This window comes from Gossypium hirsutum, chromosome A08 (genome assembly GCF_007990345.1).
Source record: "Gossypium hirsutum isolate 1008001.06 chromosome A08, Gossypium_hirsutum_v2.1, whole genome shotgun sequence".
NCBI classification, from domain to species: Eukaryota; Viridiplantae; Streptophyta; class Magnoliopsida; order Malvales; family Malvaceae; genus Gossypium; species Gossypium hirsutum.
The window spans coordinates 7,669,923-7,679,469 of record NC_053431.1 but is presented as its reverse complement, the minus strand read 5'-3'; the positions used below and the strand labels follow the sequence as shown (position 1 = coordinate 7,679,469).

At 31.1% G+C, this 9,547-nt stretch overlaps 2 long non-coding RNA genes across 2 annotated transcripts; one reads left to right on the top strand and one right to left on the bottom strand.

Moving 5' to 3' along the window:
* Positions 1 to 203: 203 nt before the first annotated feature.
* On the bottom strand, positions 204 to 1,425 carry LOC121204940 (uncharacterized). Its single transcript, XR_005900083.1, has 2 exons — positions 1,362 to 1,425; positions 204 to 444 (listed from the first exon to the last, which is right to left on the bottom strand). It is a non-coding gene; the product is annotated as an uncharacterized lncRNA (long non-coding RNA).
* Positions 1,426 to 5,680: 4,255 nt separating this feature from the next.
* LOC107953696 (uncharacterized) lies at positions 5,681 to 6,329 on the top strand. The gene is made up of 2 exons (XR_001699263.2): positions 5,681 to 5,816; positions 6,024 to 6,329. It is a non-coding gene; the product is annotated as an uncharacterized lncRNA (long non-coding RNA).
* Positions 6,330 to 9,547: the final 3,218 nt, after the last annotated feature.

The following is a 9,547-nucleotide window of genomic DNA, read 5'->3' as shown; positions in this document are numbered from 1 at the left end:
TGTCTTAAATGTGCGGTCTTAGGAGGTAACTACTTTGCATACACGGCCACAAGGTACGCCCATGTGCCTTGGCCGTGTGACCCAATGCAGGCTTGGTTTAAGCCAAAATTGCCACCCCTTTTTGGGTCATTCCTACAAGCAACATAAAACAACATTTATACCAAAATTTTCAGCCAATTCTATGCCCAAAACATGCTTTACTATAACCAAAACATCATTATTCAATAACTTATTCAAATCCATACCAAAACTCTGCACAAACATATCATTTGCTAGCCAACTCTCATGGCATAACATATATACATATCAAAACTTAAATACATAAACATTCTAGCCTGTACATGCCATATATCAAGCCCCAAAGTGTAAAAATACCAAAAATCAATAGCAGGATAGTGTGATGCGATCTCCGTTGACTTCTAACCTGAGCAAACTTTCGAAACACTACAAAACATAGAAAAAAAACACAAAATAATCTTCACAGCTTAGTAAGTTCGTAATTCAAAGAAATAAAGCTTATGACTTCAATTTATAAGCATAAACCATTTAAGTCAATCCAACATGTCTTGGCCTTAGCCTAAAACAACAATAGCTTTTAAATTTTTATTATCACATGAACTAGAAAATTATCATAAAGCATTATGACCTGAGTTTACATTACTTATGTGTATTCACATATCAAGCACATAGCTAAATATCTTTAAATCATCCAAAAACTTATTCTTTTCCATGCTTTCAATAGCAATTCAAATCTAAGAATTTTCCAATTTTTATCATTTTCTCATAACCATTAAGCCATAATTTAAATGAGTGAAAATGGAGTATATCTCAACTCATTTTGACCCAAAAGCCTAACATGTAATCATCAACCAAATTTATTATTCAATCACTATTGATTCCACAATGATCATGAACTCACCATTTTCATAGATTCAATACTCAATTGATTTTTCGTACATACATGTACTATATTGTACCAATTTTCGTACATACCTGTACCATATTGTACCAATTTCCATAGATACCTGTATCATCTCGTACCAATCTCATACTCAATCACATCTTTCATTTACCCGTTTAATATTCAATGTATCGCACACTAGGTGCCATACTCGATCTTGCACACTAAGTTCCGTTCTGGACGTTTCGCACACTAAGTGCCATCCTTGTTACTTCGCATACTAAGTGTCGTTTTGGATGTATCGCACACTAAGTGCCATCCCCGATACTTCGCACGTTAAGTGCCACATATAATTATTCGATGTATTACTTAACATAGTAATAGTCATGAATATATCATTTGTACAATTTCAACGCATTAAATATTCAAATATAATAATACTTAATGCATACGAACTTACCTCAATCGTCAAAACGTTGAAATGGATCGACTAGTCCGAAACTTTGTTTTTCCCTCGATATAGACTCGTACGAGGCTTAACTTGATCTAATCAATCAAATTCATCTATTTCAATTCATATTCTATTCATTTTAACTCAATTTCATATTTTGGTAAAATTAATATTTTACCCCTGAAATTTCACACTTTTACAATTTAGTCCTTATCACATAAAATCACAATTTCATGAAATTAAACACAAACCCAAGCTAGCCGAATTTTCAATTTATTACTATCAGCCCATATTTTCAATTTATTACACATAGTAACCACTAAATTTCCACATTTCACAATTTAATCCAAAATTGACATTTTTACCAAAATTCACTTTACAACACTTGTACATTTAAGAACAATGATTTATTTTCCAGCATCAACTAAAAAAATACTCATGCATTCAACAATTGCAACATTCAAGTACTTTAACAGTTTTGAAATCGGAGATACGGGCTAGCTAGAACACAAAGCAACGATCCTAAAAACGTAAAAATTATTAAAAACGGGAATAAAAAACCATACCTTGCAATCCAATTTCCATGGCCGAATGTAAAAGCTTCCATGGCTACCATTCTTTCTCAATTTTCGGTTGCCAAAATGATAGTGGAAGATGATACATAATTTGTTTTATTCATTTTAACATTAATATCCAATTTACTATTTTAACCTTTTAATTTAAAACATATTTCAACAATACCAACTCCCATAAATGTCGACTAACAATTAAATGGTATAATTACAACATAAGTACCTCTACTTTAATAAATCATAGCTATTAGACACCTTAACACATAGCACACAAGTTTTACACTTTACGCGATTTAGTCCTTTTTGCTTAATTAACTATCAAAACGATAAAATTTTTCAACGAAACTTTAATACCATCTTATTGCCACTCCGTAAATATTTATAAAAATATTTATGACTCGTTTTATAGAAACGAGGTCCCCGATACCTCATTTTCTAAACCCACTTAACCTTAAGGTCATACCACTTGAACTTAATAAACCGTTTATAAAACAAAAAAAATCACAATATCAAAAATATTTTTAAAATCAAAATTAACTCGTAAATGTTAATTATAATATTTACAAACCTACTCATCGAATTTGGTGGCCCCGAAACCACTGTTTCGATTAACCCTAAAAACGGGCTGTTATAATGGAACCAAGCTAGCAGCTGCTGCGCACATCCTATGAACCGACCCTCACCAGCTCTTCGGTACGCATTCAAAGATTTGAATGTTTCGGCTAAAATCGCACGAACCGGCGTGACCCTCTTATCCAGTCGGTCAAATAAATCAAAAACTGCTTTATCTACATACCCCAGCGCTTTAGGGAAAACCATTAACCTGTAGATACTTAAAGCAAAAACGTCCACTCTATTCTTCACGTCTAGGTATGCCAAAATCAAGTCTCGCAAACTTTTCCAGGGAATACATTTACTTTCTCCTTTCTACTTGATCTGAGCCGTAACTCACTGCTCACTCATTCCAGTGATATTCATCAATTTCTTCACAAAGGTCGGAACATTAGCAGTCTAGAATAGGCCTTGTCAACTTGAACCCTTGGGCATCGAAGTAAGGCGGTATATTCTTCCATTGTGGGCACCAAATCTACGTTCCCGAAGGTGAAACAACTGTAGGTTGGATTCTAAGATTGGGCCAAAGCCCGAAACAGATGCTTATCTATCTTGATGTCGAGTAAGTAGGGTAGATCACCATAATTATCGTAAAATAGTTGTTTAACTTCATCACCCCATTGGGCCCATATTTCTTTCAATTTTCGAATATCATTCTGTGTCATGCTAATGCGAGTGAAGTCTTATAACTCTAACGTATACACTACTATCAAGCTATCTCCCTTTTCCAATTGCGTTTTCTCTGACCATATATGAACAGCCGCATTATCATCCATTTTATCAAGAAATCTGTTCTCCATGATAAGCTCTCTATTTAGTAATCGAACCTGAACCGACACCCTTTTTAATGATGAAATGTCATGCAATCACAAGCAAAACAACACAGGTCGGTACAATTCATATGAAATTAAAGCAAGCAAGAAATAACAAGCAGAACACCTATTCGGATGACCGCTAATAGTTTGGTGTGGCTCTACCTAGAGTGGGCTCCTATGGGTCACTATATGTTGTTTGGTTCTAAAGATAGGGTACTTGAACCAACAGATTCCTCGATCCTCACCCATTGTAAGCTCATATAGATCAAGTTTGGTTCAAGGGAATACATTTCCCTATGGCTATACAGAGATGAAAATCTCACGAAGACATAGGTACTAATGTATCCCAAAAGCGATCCACTATCCTATACGGAGGTGAAAACCTCACGAAGGACTAGTTTCTCACTCCCACTTAAAAGGTAAGACCGAGCAGTCATGCAATGCAATATGCAAAAATATTTAGAGACTCGAACCAACCAAGCAGGTATTATGACCAAGATCACGAAGATAACAAAGGAAATGCAATGAAAGGATCGTATTTCAAATCGAATTTTCAATTTTCAACCAAAAGACATAAATTAATCAATTACGGCTTGACTCTTTCGGTCCCTAGTGGAGTCGCCAAGCTGTCGAAACTATTTTTTAAAAAATGGGAATCGACTTTTTAAAACGAAAGTTTAGAGTTGCCACCGAACCTTTTTGATGAGGTGTGATCGGGTCACTTCAAAATGTGGTCTTTTTTCAATAAACAGATTGATTTATCAAAACAACGATTTTGGTCTACGAAAATTGGAAAAACGGGTTCGGGAGTCGATTGCGTGCGAGGAAGGGTTATCACCCTCGTCACACCCAAATTTGGTACCTAATTGATTATTCAATGTCTTAATGTCGAAAATTGAAAATTTGACAAGAGTTTAAAATACGATCCCTCTTAGCGTTAATGCTTTTTTAAAGTATTTGGATGAATTAAAACGTATGTCAAAGACCGTTTCATCTCAAGGTAAAATGTTATATCCAGTATGTTATGACACAACACCTTGACCCTCGAGTATGAGCTTGCCCTCTATTTCATTTAAAACTCATGTATTTGGATTTTAAAAGGATATTCGATTATAGAGATGAAAGAAAAAAAATCGAAATCCAGTACGTTAGGACAAGATTTCTCGAATTTTCAAATACGAAATATTGCCTTTATTTGAAAAAAACCTTTCTACGTGTTTGGGTAAAAATCGATATAACACAAATTTGTAGTATAAGAATGAATCGTGGTGTTAGTAAACCAATACATAAATAAATACTATGTAAAATAGTTAAAAAATAATAATGATTATAATACTAATATGAATAATAGGTAATCAAAAGCTTGAAAGGATGTGGATAAATAATAGGATAATAAAAATGTCTAAAAAAGGAAATAAAAATAAATAAATAAACACAAAAAGAAAAATATAATATAATAATAATAATAATATAAATTGATTAGTTTTGTAATATGACAGTAATAATAGTAATAATTCGGTAATAAAGTAGAAAATAATAATAGAATATTAATAAACATAATAATATGTTAATGATAAAAATAAAAATGATATGTTAATAATGATAATAAAAAAATAAAAAAATAGTAATAATAATATATTAATAGTAATAGAAAATAATAATGATAAAGGAAAATAATAGTGATAATGGTGACAGTAATGAAAATAATAATACTAAGAACAATAATAAGTATAATAGTAATGACAGTAGTAATACGTTAATACTGGTAATAATATAGAACATAATAAGAAGAATAATGATATGTAATAATAATAGTAATAATAATAAATAATAGTAACAACAATAATAATAAATACAATAATAATAATATTAAAATAACAATAAAAATGTCCAATTAATCAATTAAATAATAAAGTAGCAAAATAACTAAAAAGGACCGAATTGAATCTAAACGAAAGTCTGGGGCATAATCAGAAATAAATAAAAAGGGAAGGACTGGATTGCAACGCTTGAACGAAATGGAGGGACCGGGAAAGTAAATATCCTCTCCCTCCAAAACGCATCACCTTGCGCGGGGCCAAATTAAAGCAGAAGGAAATTTATATGGCCAAATTAGAAATAAATAGAACTTAATTGTAAAACCATAAAAATGCGGAAGGGCTGGAGCACAATTAGCCCATCCAAGCAAAACACGCGGATCCTCCCCTGGGAGTGGGCCGAGTCGCGGGTCAGAGGCCCAAAACGACGTCGTTTTGGCCTCTAAACTCAATTTTCAAAACGGCTTCGTTTTAGCTGTGTTATAAAACTCAAATTTTGCCCAAAAAACCTCATTTGCAGCCTTCTTTCCCAAAAAAACTTCAAAAACCTCCCAACCTCTCCTTCTTCCCTCAAAATTCGATCATCGAACTGCCACACCGTCAGCTGCCGCAGACCATCACCGGTCATCGTGGAATTCCAAAAAAAAAGTAAGTTTTTTTTTTAAAATTAATATATTTTTAATAAATACATATTTATATATATAATAAATTCAGAAAAAAGAGGAAAATAAAATGAAATAGCAAATAAATAAAAAAAAGGAAAAAAATACCCTTGATGTGCCTTTAGGTCTTGATTTACCTTTTTGCTTAAATAAAATGGCTTTATATAGCCTAACTCGCAACTGTTTTTACAAGTGAGGACAAACGACATGCTATCGACGTGGTATGGTGGAGAAGTGCACGGACGTGGGGCGTGCGGTGCTGAACTTGGCTTCTGTTTTGCTGATGGTTGTAGGCTAGGTCTAGGGTTAGGTTAGGGAAACTGGGCCTTCTGATTTGGGCTATTTTAATTAGGCTCGGGCAGAAAGTGGGCCCTATAACCATAATTGTTCTAAATCCATTGTTCCAAAAAAATAAATCTACCCCACCTTGTCCCACATCTACTTTTCAAAAAAAAATCTATCAATTCCAAATCTATAGAGCAATTTGAGTTTTATCATCTCTAATCAACTCCTTTATTTTCTTCAATAACCCTCTTTCTCTTTAAATTTGTATCAGAAAATTGAGGATCGGTGCCTGTGAGGTTTTTTATAAAAATAATATTAAAAAATTAATTAATTATAAAAATAGGGTGGATAAAAAATTAATTACAAAAATGTAGTGTTTGCTATAGTAATTTTGGATATTGCTTGATATATTGGTGACATTAATAAATATTTTTAAAAAATCTAATAATAATAAAAATTGAAAAAGTGAAAAAATATTTTTTAATTGATGTCGTTAATCTGTTAGTCGACACTCAAAGCTAAGCAAACACCCATTTTTATAATTAATTTGTTTCCCACCTATTTTTATAATTAATTATTTTTTTAATGTTATTTTTATAAAAAGGCCGTGTCGGTGCCTACAACATGCATCTCATGGCCCATTGACTCCGCGAACTTAACAGCATCAGCATGATCCAAAAAACGAACCCATCCCAGTGTTAAGATTAAGGTCCAAAGGCTTATGCCTCTTTATCCATAGCTAAATTGGTAGTGCCTTTATAGCCCACAACACTACAATTCTTGGTATTTGGATCTGCATGACTACATCGTCTACTGTAGCTGCCGAAGTCTTTTTCAAACACACGCCGCCCCTTACTCTAACGCTTTCATCCATCTCGTCCATCGCTGTCGTCTCTCTCTTCGGTAGTATCCTCCATTACAATTATCACACAGCACCTGCTTAAAGGTTCCTTGTATTGTCTCTCTTTTGCATTCCGCTATCTGCAAAACCTTGCCAGCTTCACCCTTACGTTGTAACCAACCAATCGAATCCATTCAACCCTTTCATCGTTCTTTCCCCATCCACAATATCCCACGTCTACCATGTTACTATTCATAATGATGAATTTAACAGGTAATGTTTATATTTTTATCAATTTGAATCTTATTATTATTTTTAGTTAAATTTATTCATTAACCTTAAAAAAATCTTTTTTTATTAATGAAAATGCCAAAAAAATATTAATTTTTGATAATTTTGACATGACAATTTGCTTGACAATTCACATGTTGATATGATAATATTTAAAAATTATAAAATGTTAAAAATAAAAAAATTCAAAATTCAAAAAATAAAATGAAAAGAATCATAAAATTAGTCTAAAGTATTCATGGATTGCCACGTAGATTATTGTGTTTAAAATTTTAACGTTTTAATTAGTTAGTATTTCTATTAAAAAAATAACAATTGATTCTTTTTAAAAAATTGATGATTAAATTCGATTTTTTAAATAACAATTGAGAACAAAATTAGCTAAAAAATATAAATATCAAATTAAAAAATATATATAAACGTAAAAGCTAGATTTACTATATTTTTTCTTACGTTTCAATAATTATGGTTTATATGGGTCACACAAATTTTATCCTAGTTGTTAAAAATGTTAATTAATTCCAATTCCCGGAGATAAAAGTTTTTTTAACATTAAGAAAAAGGGTTTTATGAAGTGTATGCGTCGTGTCATTCTATATCTCTTTTTAATTATTTAATAATATTTTAATAATTTTTTATACTGTTGATATATAATTTTGGTAACTTTTATCTCGAACTTGAACTTTGAATTCTGACCTTAAACTTCGAATCTCAATCTAAATCTTAAACACTAAACTATACACCCTAAATCTTGAACAATAAATCATAAACCTTAAACGTTGAATTTAGCTTTTTGGTTTAGGATGCAAGGATCAGGATTCGAGTTTAAATTAAAGAAAAATTATCAAAATTATGTATGAATAATATAAAAAATTTACTGAAATATTATTAAATAATTAAAAAATTAATAAGTGATGTCTCTCTTTTCTACAATTTCTTTTCATAACATCCGCATCAAAATTAATTAACAACAGCTCATAAATCCTTCAATACCATACCAACTGTAATTAGGACCAGTTATTGCCAAAGTGCATCCAGATTAAACATAGCCACATCCCCTGTCGACAAATGGATGTGTATATGAATTAATTAAGCTATCTGATTAGATTAAGAACATTCTATTTATAAAAATAAAAATAAAAATTAAGAATATGCTATTTATTAATTACCTTATGAATTATAATAATCCAATTATATATGCATGGTGACTAGTATGCATCCCTTTTTTTTTTTAATAATAAAACTTGTTATGGCTGAGAAAAAAAAATATGGACATGATGAAATCAATGTCGTATATATATGTGTATGATAATGACCGCACCATTGTAGTAGTGCTAAGATCAATTGTTAATTTGATCCACTACATGGAAAAAAAATGTTTAAAACGATAACTAAAAGAAGGGTAAATTTCGTGGGTGGTCACCCTACTTTAAAAACATTTCAATTTCATCACCAACCTTTTTAAAATTTAAAATTTTAGTCACTTATAGTTAAATACTTAATGGAAAGCTGACGTGAGCCATTTTTATTGATCTAATAATAAACTTAGCTTTTCAATGTTTTCACATTATATCAATTTGATCCTAAATTTAAAAATTAACAAATTTTCAAAATTTTAGAATTTTAGAATTAGGTCAAATTGATAATTTTTGTTTGGGTTTCTAAATACGAAAAAAACCAAAGTTAAAGATGATAAAATTCTTTTTCATTCAGACTTAGAAAACATAAGGAGGCAAAAGTTGGATGCAATATTAAAACTACAGCAAAAAAACTTTGGGTTGATTGGATCCAAACTAAAGCATGTGGTTTTGCCTAGCATATATCCTCATAATACAATCGCATCATCTGAGCATGCTTCGATCAAGGAAACAATGACTTGCATTTGTTAATGTTTGTGTAAAGTAACAATTTCGGCATGGGAAGCAAAAAGAAAGTTAAGAAATTAGACAATGTAAACAAGAAGTTATTGAATCCAAAGGTTGTACTTTTAAGAAATTAGACATCATATTTTTTTGGATTTTTTATTAAAATATTATAAAAAATAAAATAAATTACGAAAATAATATATTTAAAGAATTATGTACCAAAATTATATATTTAAGGTGGTCACGCCTAGTGCATAGGCGGCACCACCCTATTCTGACACAAAAAAACAATTAAAAAAATACTATTATATTTAAAAAAACAAAACCTGTTAAAAAAATTGATGTGACATCAATGAAGCCTGTGCCATAAGCGACACCCACACCCCCAAACCACTTAAGTTAAAAAAAGAATTACCATGAATTTTTTTAAGCAAT